This window comes from Pseudonaja textilis, chromosome 2 (genome assembly GCF_049901715.1).
Source record: "Pseudonaja textilis isolate UNSWEBS1 chromosome 2, rPseTex1.2, whole genome shotgun sequence".
NCBI classification, from domain to species: Eukaryota; Metazoa; Chordata; class Lepidosauria; order Squamata; family Elapidae; genus Pseudonaja; species Pseudonaja textilis.
The window spans coordinates 217,961,760-217,976,780 of NC_141991.1; the positions used below are offsets into that span (position 1 = coordinate 217,961,760).

The 15,021-nt window shown below is 33.5% G+C and overlaps 1 long non-coding RNA gene across 1 annotated transcript; it reads right to left on the bottom strand.

Annotated features, from left to right (window-relative positions):
* Window positions 1-221: 221 nt before the first annotated feature.
* Window positions 222-7,217, bottom strand: LOC148127366 (uncharacterized). The gene is made up of 4 exons (XR_015741510.1): window positions 7,123-7,217; window positions 5,247-5,316; window positions 3,290-3,441; window positions 222-369 (listed from the first exon to the last, which is right to left on the bottom strand). It is a non-coding gene; the product is annotated as an uncharacterized LOC148127366 (long non-coding RNA).
* Between the last annotated feature and the right edge of the window lie 7,804 nt (window positions 7,218-15,021).

Consider the following 15,021-nt stretch of genomic DNA (forward strand, 5'->3'; position numbering starts at 1 on the left):
TTACAGATGCCATCTCTTTTCTATTTTTCTTTTAATAATGATAATCTGGCCATGCAACTTTCTTGAGCTAAGTGATTATTGCAAACAGGAAGAAAGAAAATACTGGTGGGAGATAAAATAAGGAAACCCAAACTCTGGAATTCTAACAGAATTGATTTTATTTCTTTTGAAAGATGGAGAAAAATTTGCTTCTACCAATGGAAATAAACATTCCTGTGAAGGTCATCTTTCAATTCAGTCCAATATTTGTAATAGGTCAAGTTTGGCTACTCTCCAAATAAAGATGATAAAGGTGCTTGTCTAATTAAATTCCTTAGATACTCATTTCTGTGTAGTCTTATTTCTTTAGTTGATTTAGATGCTGCATGTCTGTTGAAAAAGAACACATGGATGATTATAATTTAAAACAACACAAAGAAAAATGCGAGGTATGAAAACAAAATGTAATTAAAAGCCATGAATAAGTGTAATTAACATTGGGAGCCTGGTATAAAAGACATTTTCACACATTTCATAAAAACAGAGAGATGGACACCAAATGCAACTGCAAGGAAATACATTTTATGGCCTTGGAGTGGTCCAGCAGAAGGACCAGCAGAGGTGCCTCTGAGAGTGGGGCCACCTTCGGAATGGATCCATAATTGCTTCTATGCCTTGTTAACAGTTAGAGTATATATGATTCACAAAGGCAGAACTTCATCTGAAATGTTAGCTGTGCTGCCAGGAATGAAGTCATAAAATAACAGGAGGAGGTCATAGTTATAAACAGCAAGAAGAACAGAGACTGGTAAAGGTAAATGCATTATAGTCAATTTTCCAGGTAGCAAACAGAAACAGAGGTGAAAGCAGACAAGTTTGTGGGTGGCTGAGGCTATATATAACTCTATTCTGTCACAAAGCTTGCAGGTACCTGGGAAAGGACTAGCTCATTGCAAACATAATATCTGTCTGTTGCTAAAAAGCTGTACTTTATCATGAGTGGGGGAAACAAGTGAAGTTGGGGAAATACCTACTTACAACAATATGCTTCTGAAAATAAAAACTGGGGAAAATGTTTAAAGCAATGGGAACATAGCTTTAGAAGCCCAAATGCAATGTGGAAATTCTGGTTTCAGTGCTACAGAGTGGTTATACATAGAGCAGAAGAAAAAGGAGTTGAGTAATATCAAAAGAAAGATAATTAATATTTCAGTAGGGACAATGCCTATCAGAGAGGTAGGAAATAGATGGATTCATTACTTGATTCATGAAATTGCAGCCAAAAGTCTTATGGAATAAAGTGAGGCCTATGCTTTTAGACAGTATATACAAAGCCAACAGGATACAAAGCTCTGGATCCCCATCTTCTGTCATTTACTTTCTGTCACACCTGCCAAAATGTTCACCTCATGTCTTCTGGTTTGAGCTTCTTCAGCGACAGACCAAAACCACGTCTCTGCGCGGTTTCGATCTGTGCTCGTCGCTGGAGTGCCCCAAGCCGGCTGGTTTTGGGGCTAAGCCACCCCGTAGAGGTGGTGAAGAAGGGGAGATTGCCTGCAGGGTTGAGGAGAGCTGCATCTCTCCTTCCCAGCTGGCCATTACTCCCTTTCCCGAAGGTGGTTGTAGTGGTGGTCAGAAATGGCCACCACAAAGAATTTGACTGAAAAAGAATGTGCAGGAGGAAGATAAGAAGAGAAAGTTTTGGTCGACTGGGTCAAACAGCAAAAGCAACAAATAAGGTACCCTGGAATTTAAACTATTAAAAAAACCCCAATAACATTGTTCCCTAAGATTTTTAAGCTGCGAAGGAGAGAGAAAAAGGAAAAGATCTGGTTTTTTTTTTTCTCCCTTTCCTATACTGACAGCTAAGAGTCTTAAGCAAGAAATTGGAAAAAAAATCCACTTTGACATTAATAGGCATTTAATGCTGAAAATAAAAAGTCAAAGGGATAATGAAGATTTCTGGATAATTAAAAGCTTTTGAAAACAGGAAAGGAGAGAAAAAGAATAAAAGGGCAGGATCTGGAAGGGAGGAGACTAAAAAGTACAAAGAAGGTGCACAAGAAGGTTCTTTTGGCTTCATATTTCAGTTCTTAGAAACGGAGATTTGGAACTATGAGAAACAACAAGAAATGCCTGCAGAACAAGATTGAGACAAAGAAGAAGCCATTTTAATGAACAAGTAATCTTAGGTGAGGGGAAAAAAGGAAAGGGGGGAAAGAGAATGGAAAGTTTAAGATTGGGAAAAACAACCCAAAAAAGAATAGAGTGAAAAATAAGTATAAAATCAGAAAGCAACAGAAGAGAGAAATGCGGAAGAGAGAATTAGAACTAGAGAGACAAGGGGGTAAAAAGGGGAGGGAGAAGATCAGAGGGAAGAAAGAAAGGAAAAGAAGTTATAAAGGACAGAAACAAAATATAGAGAAACAGGGCCAATTTAGAGATAATGGGTGAAAACTTAATGGAAAAGGGGATTCTGCAAAGGTACATAAGATTGTATTGTTATATTAGAAATAGAAATAATTTCAGAAAATATGAAACAATGTATGATTAAAATGTTTGATAAAATAGCTATCAAAACTCAGTGGAATGCTTGTCAATAAATAAATGTAACAAAATGAATATTTAATGATTTACACAACATATGTGAAGAGAAATAAGGGAAAAATTAATTATGGAGATTATATGTGTCTTTAAGGAAGTATGATATTTAATTGAAAAGAAATGTTAAAGATGTTAAGATTTTAATGATTATTAATCATAGAACTGAATTGGAATGGAATGAGGGTTTATAATTACATATATTTATAATCCTTTTTTAAAAATAATATAGTGTGTATTATAAGAAGGTACCAAGCAGAATTCGATTGGAAGTTATGTATTATGTATTATATTGAAGGTCATAAACTTAAGGTATATATTGAAGTTTAAATAAGAGTTGAATGGATGTAATTAAAAGAAATAAAGGTGTCATACTCCAATTAGTAACTACAGGAGAAAATTTGTTTAATGAGAAAAGATAATATGAAATTGAAACCAAACAGACAAAAGTATAAATATAATTATTTGAATTGAGATGAGATAATCAAAATAAAATTGAGAAAATTAAAAGAGGGGAAAAACTATATAGAAAATGTAGAATAGTATAAGATATGGAATAGAACACAAAAATGAGCATGAAATTGAGTTTGTGTCTGTATAAAGAAGTTCAACCCGGGACCATGCTATTTTCAAAAAAGATGTTTTACTTGTATTTTGTATGTGTGAAAACCCAAATAAAACTTTATTTAAAAGAAAATGTTCACCTCACCAGTTTTCTCTCTTGATTGCTGCAGAGATTATGAGGTGTTCTTGTCTAAAGAAAGCAGCTTCTCCAAATCTTTAGCTCTTTGACTCTTTGGAATACCCTTTCCCTCTGTGCCTCCTTCTGAGAACCAGACTGAGTAATTGGAGTAATCATGCCTTGAATGATATAAGTATAATTAATTTCCAGCAACTTTTCCATAAAAGAAGTCAAAATCGCTTCTCAAACCATCATGTAGTCCAAATGCTGAACTGGGGATAGCATTTCCACAAAGTGTAACACCAATGGGAAAGCAGTTATAGAGAAAGTTATGCTATGGTAGAAAAAATAGTGTTCTTCCTATCTTCATTACCGTGCCTTGCACTTAGGAAAAATACCTCAGATATAAATCATTTTTCTTAGTTGAGGCTCCATAGTGCTTTGGCTTTAGTTACAAAAAGGTAATTCAGAATGCAAGATTCCTTTGAAATCCAATAAAGCCAGTCATTTCCTGGATTACACAAGTGTGGCAGAGCCTCCTTGCAATATCTGCTCAGTCCTGGAAATAACAGACAGACAGGTACTACATTTGTGTTCTTCTTCCCAATAGATTTTGATTAATTATATAAATAATAATCTTATATTTGTATTAGTGATAGCACTAGGTACATCAATGATTATGTTTACATGCACACGGGGATCATAGATTATTTTATCCAAATAATCCAATTCATACAAGTGGATTTCATATAGAAACGCATTAGGTTGTTAGCATATGAGCTGAACATAAAACACACAACCTTATTCCCTAAAAAACAGAAAAATATTGGAGGATAACAATGTGGAATCAGGGTTCCTGATTTGTCCTTCAGATGTTAATCTTATCCTATGGTCTTTGAGTCCTTAATAGTGCCATATCCACTTAGCAGAGGAACAGAAGGTAGAATGGTGGAAAAGTACCAGATTGCAAGATCAGGCTGTTTGAGCGAAATAGCTTCCTTGGGGCTTGGAATTATAATGAACTCCAGCTGAGTCTAGATGACACTATCCAGTTACTGGGAATTTTATAAGGCAACATCAGAGACAGATATGGTAGATAGAAATAATATATGTCTTAATTTTTCTTGTGTTTTAATGGCCAACTTCAGCCGTGAATTACTGGATATTTTAATCCTGTTTGTATTGTCACCATACTTCTACATCCCTCTTCTTTGATACAAAACTGTATTTCTTGTTCTTTATTATTAACCTTTTTTAAAATAACACTATGGAAACAGCATACCTGTAAGTGTAGTTCTACACAGATATTTACTAATTCCTGACCTTGGCATCTGGTTATTCTTTTTTATTGTCCCTGGGACAGAAAATGTACCAATTTATATACCTTGAAAAGTAAGAAGGCATATTATGTTCATGCAATCCCATCTTCACCAGAGGAAAATTTATAGGATTTGACTGTGTTGGAATGGCATTCATCTAATCTGACATTAGCTAAAATATATTGTATTTTTATAAACTCCCTAAGTCCAACAAAAACATGAACATTTAAACAATTGGATTACTAACCTGACTATAAGTTCTTATTTTATCACCTGACCTTAGTATAAAAGAAGCAGGAGCTACAAGCAAAGCATTTGGCACTTGGGCACCACAATCCTCCATTTATTGGTTTGGTTTATGTGTTTTGTGATTTCTAACATCTTACTAGATTCTGTATAGCAAGCTGCTTTCCTTAAATTATATGGTGTTTGTAGAGTTCAAGTCTGACATTGTGCATTTAAATGTCCTACAAAGGACATTAATTGAAATGACTACTTACTTCTGAAATATATTCAGAAGTTTCTTGGCAAATATAATTAAGTAGGATAGTGCAGGAATTCCACCTTTTGCATGCCCAGATTTAGCTTTACATAACTAGCAATTTTCATTATACAAGAATGCAGAAAATTGCTATTTTAGCAGTCATTATCCCTGTGTGGACAACCTTGGATTCTTGCCCAGTTTCTATGGTATATTACAATTTCTGTTTTCTTTTGTAATCCAGGGACTTCCTCCTAAAGTTGGGAGTGGAGAAGAAAAAAAAAAAAAGAGAGAGAGAGAGATTAATTTAAAAAAAAATATGGTGATCCTTGTTCAAATATTTACACAGCCTCCAAGCTCATTTGGTGGCTTTTAGACAATTCCATCTTTAACCTCAATTCACCTTATTAATATATTAATATAGGTTAATATGAACCAGGAATGTATATATGTATGTTGATATGTATGTATGTATTTATTTATTTATCACACTCTATAATGGCCATCTCACCTAAGTGACTCTGGGCAGCCTACAATAAAAAACATGTCATAAAATATAAAAGCACAAATAAGAACAAAGTTAAAAACAGATTTAAAAGATAAGTTTATAATATTAAATGCTAAAATGGTGGAGAGAATGTCCTCATAAACCTTCTTCAACGCCCATGCCTATTGGCAGAGACAAATCTTAACACTCTTTCTAAAGTCCATAAGAGTGGAGACCTGCCTCGTCTCTGGGGGATGCTGCAAAGGGCAGGGACAATGGCAGAGAAGGCTCTTTTCCTGGATCCCAACATAGATTTTTTTAATTGACAAGACCCACAACCTACCTTGCCTGCCACTCCCAATGGACAGGATGATAACATTGGCATGAGATGCTCCCATGCCATGAAGGGCTTTAAAGGTGATGACTAAAACCTTGAACATATACACAACTAGAATTTGAAGTATATGAACACAAACATTTCTATACTACTCTTAAACCAACTCAAGTAAAGAGAAACAAAACCAACCACAAATTATAAGCATCTTAATAAATTATAAAAGTTGTTTGGCAGTTCTTTAATTGGGGGTACTGTTTGCTTCTTGATTGTTGGTCTAATGTTAATTGTGGTTTAATGTTAATATTAGATTAACATCAAACCAACAATCAAGAAACAAATAACTCCTTAATTAAAGAACAATCCAACAAGCTAACGAACAGTTTGCAAAAAAACAGCCAAGCTCAGAGGGCACCACGGCTCCTTTTTTCAACCCGGAACTACAAATATTCTCCTCTATTGGTTCTTCAGTATGTTCAGTGACAATTCTAAACCTGATTATCATATCTGTTATTAATAGTTTGGGCTTCTTTATATTTAATTTTAGTCCATTTTTTTTCACTGTGTTTCTTTAACTACTATAGCTTGCATTTTCAGGGTAATGCCATCAGCATAGCACAAGTTGATATTTCTATCTCCAATTTTAAAACCACATTCATCTTCCAATCCAGATTCCCATCATGTATATTCAGCATATAGATTGAATAAATAAGGAGAAAGTATACAATCTTGTCCCGCTTCTTTGTCAACTTGGAGCCAATCTGTTTTTCAGTGCTCTGGCTGAAGTATGACTTCCTGCCCTGCATATAAATTTCTTATATGGACAATGAGATGTTCTGGGATTTTTCAGAGCACATTTCATAGTTTAACATCATCAACAGGATTGAAGGCCTTTCTATAATCACTTCTTGGTATTCTTGGTATTTTATAATAATAAAAATAAACTATATGTTGAATATCAAAAATTATGTCTGTTATAAACTAGAAATAGGCAAATTTGGGGTAGAAATAGGTTTGAATTAAATGTTGGGGAAAGATCACAATAGATTAGGTGATGAGGAAATTGGGATTTTTGCATTTTTTCTTAGTTTTTTTTGAGTGGGTAGGTGATCAGAAATATCCTATATCTTTTTAATTCTGTTAATGCAATTTTATAGCATATCTGATAAGTATGTAAGTTTGACTCATAAGAAGTTATGCTATGTGGCTTGAACAAAGAGATTAAAAACAACAACCTACCTCTATTTATAAACCTTGCTGGGTTTTATAATCTTTAGTACTATTACACCCTTGGGATTCTCCCACGAGTCTGCTATAAACCTGCAGAAAGGTTCTCAAAATCTTCTTTTGTGTGTATTAGAGAGAGAGAGAAAAAAAGAGAGAATAATAAGAATGAATGGTGCTAAATATGTTTTAGGATGTAGTGTGAAGCTAAGTGCTCTCAGCTAAAACTTGGCAGGGAAATGACTTAATGAATGCCATCCTTATTAACTTAACAGTAAAATCTGGACAAAATATACATAAAAATGAAATAAAACAATTAGATATCACTTAACATGGTTCATTATTATTAATTCATTTAGTATTCATTATAACTTTGCTAGTCATAATGAATTCATTTGATATTACTGTAGATGTGCTACAGTAATTTCAGCCTAATGTAGTTTTAATTCATGTTTCATTAACAGAAAACTGTACCAAACTGTATATTTATTATTTTGAATAAATACAACTAGTTGTCAAATTGCTACATTTTGTCATATATTTCTTTATAGATTTCAGTTACAAAGGGACACAAATATTCACTCCCACAAACACAATTGCAGTTTTTCAAACTCAGGAGATAACTTACATTTGCTTTTGATACCTTGTAATCTGATTTCTTCCTTTTGGCTGGCAACATCTACAATAACTACATATAGAGTCAAGATCAGCAAAATTGCCATTTTTTGTTTTTCTTAGTTTGCAGCATTACATTAGTTTCCATTTCCTTATCAGTTCGTTTCATGAAATTCACATATTCAGTTTCCTGTGCATTTTCCCCAAGAATCTCAGTTTTGTAGGCAACCTTGCCTAATCCAATGCATTTTTCTGATCAGGCCTGGAGGATAAATTGGAGACATTTGATAATCTAATGCCTCACAGGGCACAAAGTAGCATAATAGAAATAAAAGTGGAGTAACTTTTTTATTTTTCAAAATTTTATAACAGCTCATTTTTTTCAGAAAGAGACATAAATGTATATATACTAAACAAAAAATACTGGAAAAAATGATAGATACTGAAACAATGCAGACAAAAATACATATTTAAAATTCAAAGGAAAATCATAGAGGCCAAAAGAATCTTTTGACGAGGTCCCACTGGCTATCTTTAGGCTGGTGCTTTCAGCATGAAGCCGAAAGCACCAGCCTCAAGATGGTGAGTGGGACTTCGTCGAAACGTTGCCAAGATGCTCTCAATCTTACACGGGAAAAGACCCAGATATGCCAAGACCAGCATACCTGTACCCGTGAAAATCTACAAAGATAGATAGATAGATAGATAGATAGATAGATAGATAGATAGATAGATACGGATCTATCTCTATCTCTATCTCTATCTCTATCTCTATCTCTATCTCTATCTCTATCTCTATCTATCTCTATCTCTATAGACGAACACAATACAGAAGCCTGATGATGGCAGATGAGATTCTGCTGAAACACTGGATCTTCTTCTGGTGAGCTCCACACATTGTTTCTTGTTCCACCCTCAGGTGCTATGGAGAATAAACTATTATCCTCTTCCCTGTGGTAGTCCTTCAAGTATCAGGAGACTGTTAAAAATGTCTCCTCTGAGTTCCGTCTTTGTTAAGATAAACATATCTAATTACTTTTGCTGTTCTTCATAAGGTTTAGCCTCTAGACCCATTATTGCCTTTGTTTCTCTTTTCTGTACTCTATGTAGGGTTTCAGCATTTTTTTTGTATTGTTTTGGCTAGAACGGGATACAGTATTATCATATAAATGTGACCTCACCAATGTATTACAGAAAGGTATTATTACTTCCTTTCATCTCAATACTATCTTTCTGTTGATACAGCCCAGCTCAAAGTACTGCACAAGTTTTAAGAAAAAACTGTTGGTTTGAGTAAGGGAAATCCTATAATGTTCTGCATCTATAATCTAATACTTATAAAGGAAATAGATTGATTTTTTCTAAATCAAGTTCCCAATTTTTGCAGAATATATCATGCAAGATCAACAATATCATCCTATAACATGACCATTTTCTTAAGAACACGGAACTGCATCCATTGCCTCAGTGGAAACATGAATCATTTCTCATATAATTATATACCTATATATACATTTTTATATGAAATGTAATAGCCATGGTGGATGACAACAATATTTTGCTGTGTCAGGATGGTTAAGTCCAATGTGTCTTTCCTTTCCTAACATCTAGGGTTGATATTAGAACAAGGAAGTGGTGTTGCCATCATTCCTAGCTCAATAAATGTAAAATCACAACATTCAGTAAAAAAAATAAAAATACCTGATTGTTTAAATCACCCAGATGTTCCATTAATTTCTCTTAACATTCAACAGGACATCTTCCCAAATTATGACACTGAATGTTTGTATCTGTTGTGGGTTATTACCCCATTGTATTAAGCGCACAAGGCTGCACAAATGTTAGGATCAATCTGTGAAGCAATGTCTGCAGTGGAGTAGATGTCAAAAAAGACAAGATGGTAGTAGTGGCAGCATGATCAAAGCCCCACCCTTTAATACAGGTGTACGACATATCAACAGACCTACAAAATGAGTGGAGTTTGATTTATGCTGCTTACCCTTTTTTGATGGGCCTCTGTGGATACTACTGAAACCAGGTATCTGTATGTTAAACATGTGCTTACCAAGTAGGTATAAAGTGTGTGTGTGTGTGTGTGTGTGTGTGTAAAAAGCTTTTGCGTTAATTAATTGGGATGACAGGGAAAAACTGGTTCTTACTGTTCAATTACTATTCTAGTACCTGTTCTTAGCAAATCACAATCCACATTTTATTTTTTATAGATGTCATTAATTTTATGCTTGTGTGAAAGCTCAGGTTTCAACCTTAATTATATTAAGAATAGACTCTACTGTTCCTAAAAAGTAAGAATTATTCAAAAATATGAAAAACATTTTACAAACTCACAGAAAAAATGAAGTTTGAACATGCCCTTAACCAACGTTATCATTTGTAGCTGAAATGTAAAATGTATTATACACATACCTGTACAAGCACAATATGTGAACTACAGGTTCTTCTGCTAAATTCTTCTCATCAAGGTCCACAAATAAAAACACTAAATCTAAACTCTCAAAGGAGGAAAGGTAACATCAATGACACAGAGAAATATTTGCAGCCAATCTGATCCACAAGGAACAGTGGAAAAGATCAATAAAGTGAACCCTGAAGATGCAACCTTTCAGGTCTCAAAGCTTGGCAGTTCTTTGTTGGTCCAATAAAAGGTATTGCTTTAATCTCCTGTACTTTGTCCACTAAGGAAAAATTAAAAGTTCAAAGCTGAAGTCCAGACTATGAGCTCTATTTTTCTTATATGTTTTGTTTCCTCACAATAAAGACACCGGTTTTTTTTCTCTCCTTGGCAGAGTATAATTTTTAAAGAGATTTTGCAGAGTTAACTATTTCCTTTCAAGAAGAAGAGGAAGAGGAGGTGGAGAGGAGGAAGAGACACATTACCCCTTCCGATACTTGTAAACTATATTCACACAAAAGAGTAAATGAGATTAAAGTAGTTTAGCTTTAGTATTGAAATAATTTGTGCTTCAGTTTGCTTGAAAATATGTCATTTTCATAGCATTCTGTGTTATCATAATTTATCATGCAAACATTTGTCATAAGCAGATTATTTTAATATAGCAATTTTGTTTAATTTTGTTTATGAGTTGTTTATTTTTAATACTGAAATGCACAAAATGTATTACTAATGGAAAAGAAAGATGAATAGTGATTAACATAAACTAAATATAACTAAATAGACAGGGAAAAGGAAACAAAAGGGAAAAGGGTTCATATATCAGCCACAGGAATAATTTAAAAGTTAATCTTTAAGTATCAGTAAATACAGGCCACACAGAATTATAATGCATTATCTTTTCATTTTCAGAACACAGGAAATTTTATAACAATTAAAACCATATCTATTTCATAAAATCACAAGGATAAATTTCTTTACATTTATGAACATTTATGTAAATTTATTTTCTTAGCAAATATAATATCATATTGCAGTCTTTATCCATAATATAGTAGAGAGAGTGCAATTTTCCATAAAATCACACTCTCTCTACAATATGCCAAAGTAATACATTAGTTGTATACCACAAGTAATTATTTGAAACCAGCATAAGGATATAACTGGAATAAGCCCAAAATATATTAGTTGCAGAACCTTTGTAGAACACCAGCCAACACCTATTGCATACACATTACACATACACATACACATATAAAGAGAAGGGGTTTGGGGTTTGGGGTTTTTATAAAATTTTTGTTGAATTAATCTTGTGTTTAAATCATGTTTTGAATCTGAATTCATTGATTACCCAGAATGGGATATTTCAGTTTTTCATTCCACAGTTACTAACTTTCATTTTACTGTTTCATTTTAAAAAATGCTGCTAAAGCATCAGGACCATACTGTTTAGTTAGTACATGTTTTAGTTGTATATACTGACAAATTGATGTTTCTACATTTATTCTTCCATCAGATGTGTACAGAAAAGAGGTCATGTGCACATGTTGAATACACATATTTTATCTATCTTGCTTCCTCAAAGCATTTTAAACTTATTCTGAGTGTGTAAGAGTTGAAAAGTTCACACACATCCTTTTTATAGCAGTAGGGAATGCATGCTTTGGCAAAGAAAGCAAACAAAACAAAACTTATAAAATCTCTATTTCTGGTTGCTTGTTACAAGAGACAAATCTCTTTGTAATAATGTCAGCTATGCAGTGAAGCTACCAAATTGAAATCCAGTGAACATAAATTGGTGCAAAGCTATATCTTCTTCGAACATCATTTATAATTTCAGTCTGAACCATATCAAAGGTCTTTTCAGGATCCAAAGAAACTCGAATAGCTGGTCCCAGTTATTTGCTGAAATTAATTGTGTTGCTCAGTTCCCAGTCTTTGATTTATATAACTGAGCATAAAAATCAAACTGGTAATTAGTAGTTTCTGTCTAAGTAAATGGGTATCCATTGTTAATCTGAATTCTAGATATAAAATTCTGCTGCTTTTGTTGCTTCAAAGAAACTAGCTAGAAACTTTCCTAATTTCTCACCTGATTTCCAGTACTGCTGATTAATACATTTCATAGAATATTCAGTTTGTTCTGAATGTAAACGATCTACTTAGAACTAAGAAGAAATTCCCTGACAGTTAGAACAATTAATCAGTGGTACAACTTGCCTCCGGATGTTGTAAATGCTCCAATACTGGAAGTTTTAAAGAAGAGATTGGATAACCATTTGTCTGAAGTGATGTAGGATTTCCTGCCTAAGCAGGGGTTGGACTAGAAGACCTCCAAGGACCCTTCCAACTCTGTTATTCTATTCTATATGGATGCAGAAGTGGACAAAGTATACAAAATTAATACAAGACATGCAAGGCTAGGAAATGTACAAAGGGATATACTGGTGCCAGGTAGAAGACAAGAGCCCAGGTTCTATAACAACAGTTTAATGCCATGCTGAAGATTAAAAATTCACATGTGATTCTGCTTAGAGAAATACCTATCAGAATATTACTTAACAGAAAAGAATATAAGATGCAATCTGGGTCAGTCACTGGGACCAGGGGTTTAGTCTTCTGAATTTTTGGACTCATGCTGGAGCCCATCCTCAGAAACCTTCTCTCTCACCAGAATATGACACATTCTGGTGAGAGAGAAGTTCCTTGAGGATGGGTTCCAGCATGAGTCTGAAAGCTTGGAAGATTAAACCTCTGGTTCTGGTGACAGACCCAAATTGGATCACGCCACATTATTCTGGGACATATTTGCCTTCATTCATGAGAAAAGAATATACCTTACTGACTGACTGACAAACTCAAAGAGAAAAAGAAATCATTTCATGTGGATACATTGGAAGGAACTTTTAAGAAAAACAGATTTTGACTTAACTCAGTCTAAAAGGCAAAATATTTTTTGAAAAGGTTTAAAGAGGAATTGGAAGAGATGCAAGTGGATCAAAAAGTAGGTTATTATGCAACAAATATAGCAAGAGATTGAGGAAGAGGCTACTACATTGGTTCCTAAAGGTATAGATTTTTGTAAATTTACAACATGAATATGGAGTTTAAATGCCTAACAGGGAACATAAATGGGACGAACGCACCACATATAAGGGTATTTCATTATTTGAAAAAGTTAAGATATAGATGTAAGAAAAAGTACAAAACAATTTTGTATTTTGCCAGGAAAAATTAAGGAAAATTAAATTGTTTTGCATATAAACCCAGCAATGATCAAAGCTGAAATTAACTGATGATTATGGCAGATATGTGGGACTGAAATTAATTTGAATGAAATCAAGATTCTGATATTAGGCAGAATCTGATAATTTTGAATGTATAGATATGTGGAGACATAAAAACTGTACTTTAAAGAGTATGCTATTTTTTCTGAGAGACATAGATTTTTCTTAAGAATAGACATTGTTTTGATTTGTAAAATCTTTATAAAATGTGTTAATAAAGTGGAAATACTGCCAAAGACCTTTTAGATCATAATCTAGTTATTTTAATATATAAGAAGAGAGTTGAAAGTTAGAGATGATAATGAAAGATCAAAAAGAATTTATTATAAAAACTGGTTTTCAAATTGAGAAAGTAAAATATGTTATCGTGCCTAATATGAACTACATGTTATTTCAAAATAATTAGACTGTGGGTAACAGTAAGACAGAATCTGAAACTGAATTATGTATAGATGATAATGTTATTGATAAAACATATTACAGTCTCGTTGGACTTTAAAATGGAGGAAAAACAAGTTAAATACAGCATGATAAAATAGACTAAGAATTTTGGTTATAATATAGAGATCGATCAATGGGAAAGAATATGGTTAAAAGAATTGAAATTCATATTGTGTTAGAATTTAAGAGAGGACATCTATAAAAAGATGTACTACTAGTATATGTCACTAAAGAAATTATCTAGAGCGTGCAACAGTACTTTTAAGCAATGTTGGAAATATGAAAAACACAAAGGGCCACTTTATTGTGCATGGTAGACTTGTGAAAAAGCAAAAAATATACAAATACATATTTATGATACGAAGTATTTTAAAAATTAATATAATTTTGTTTAAACAAAATTGAGATGTATGGACAGCAAATTAGAAAAGACTTATGGAGACTGTTTTTTAATATAGTAACTGTATCTTATCTTATACACAAAGATAGAAAAGTACAGTACTGAAATATTTTATTTATTTATTTATTTTATTTGTCAAAAGCTTACAATACAACAGAAACAAGAATAAACATAAATTTAAATACAAGAAATAGGAACTAATAACTGGGGCCAATAGAACAGGGATGGTAGACATTATAGTGTGCTTAAGCATGCGCCTTACAGACCTCTTAGGAATGGGGTGAGGTCAATAGAGGTTAGTTTGAGGGTAAACAAGTGGGGGTTTGAGCAGGTGATAACAAAATCAGGTAGTGAGTTCCAGACCACTGGAATCTGAATTGACCACTCTGTTGCTGAAATCGTACTTCCTACAATCAAATTTGCAGTGGTTTACATTTAGTTTATATCTGTTGTGTGCTCTTGTGGTTAAAGCTTAAATATTCATTAACTGGTAAGATGTTGTAACATATGATTTTATGTACTATGCTTAAGTCCAATCTTAGTCAGCATAGTTCAAGGTTGTCTAAGCCTAGAATCTCAAGTCTGTTGTGAACAGAGGAATGGTAGTACTCTTCTGGTAAAATACTTCTGGACTCACTCAATTGTGTTTATGTCAGATATACAGTGCAGATTCCAGACAGCAGAGCTGAATTCAAATACTGTCCAGCAAAGGTTTTGAATGCCCTAGTTTTTCAAATCAGTATTACCAGGGGAGAAACTTC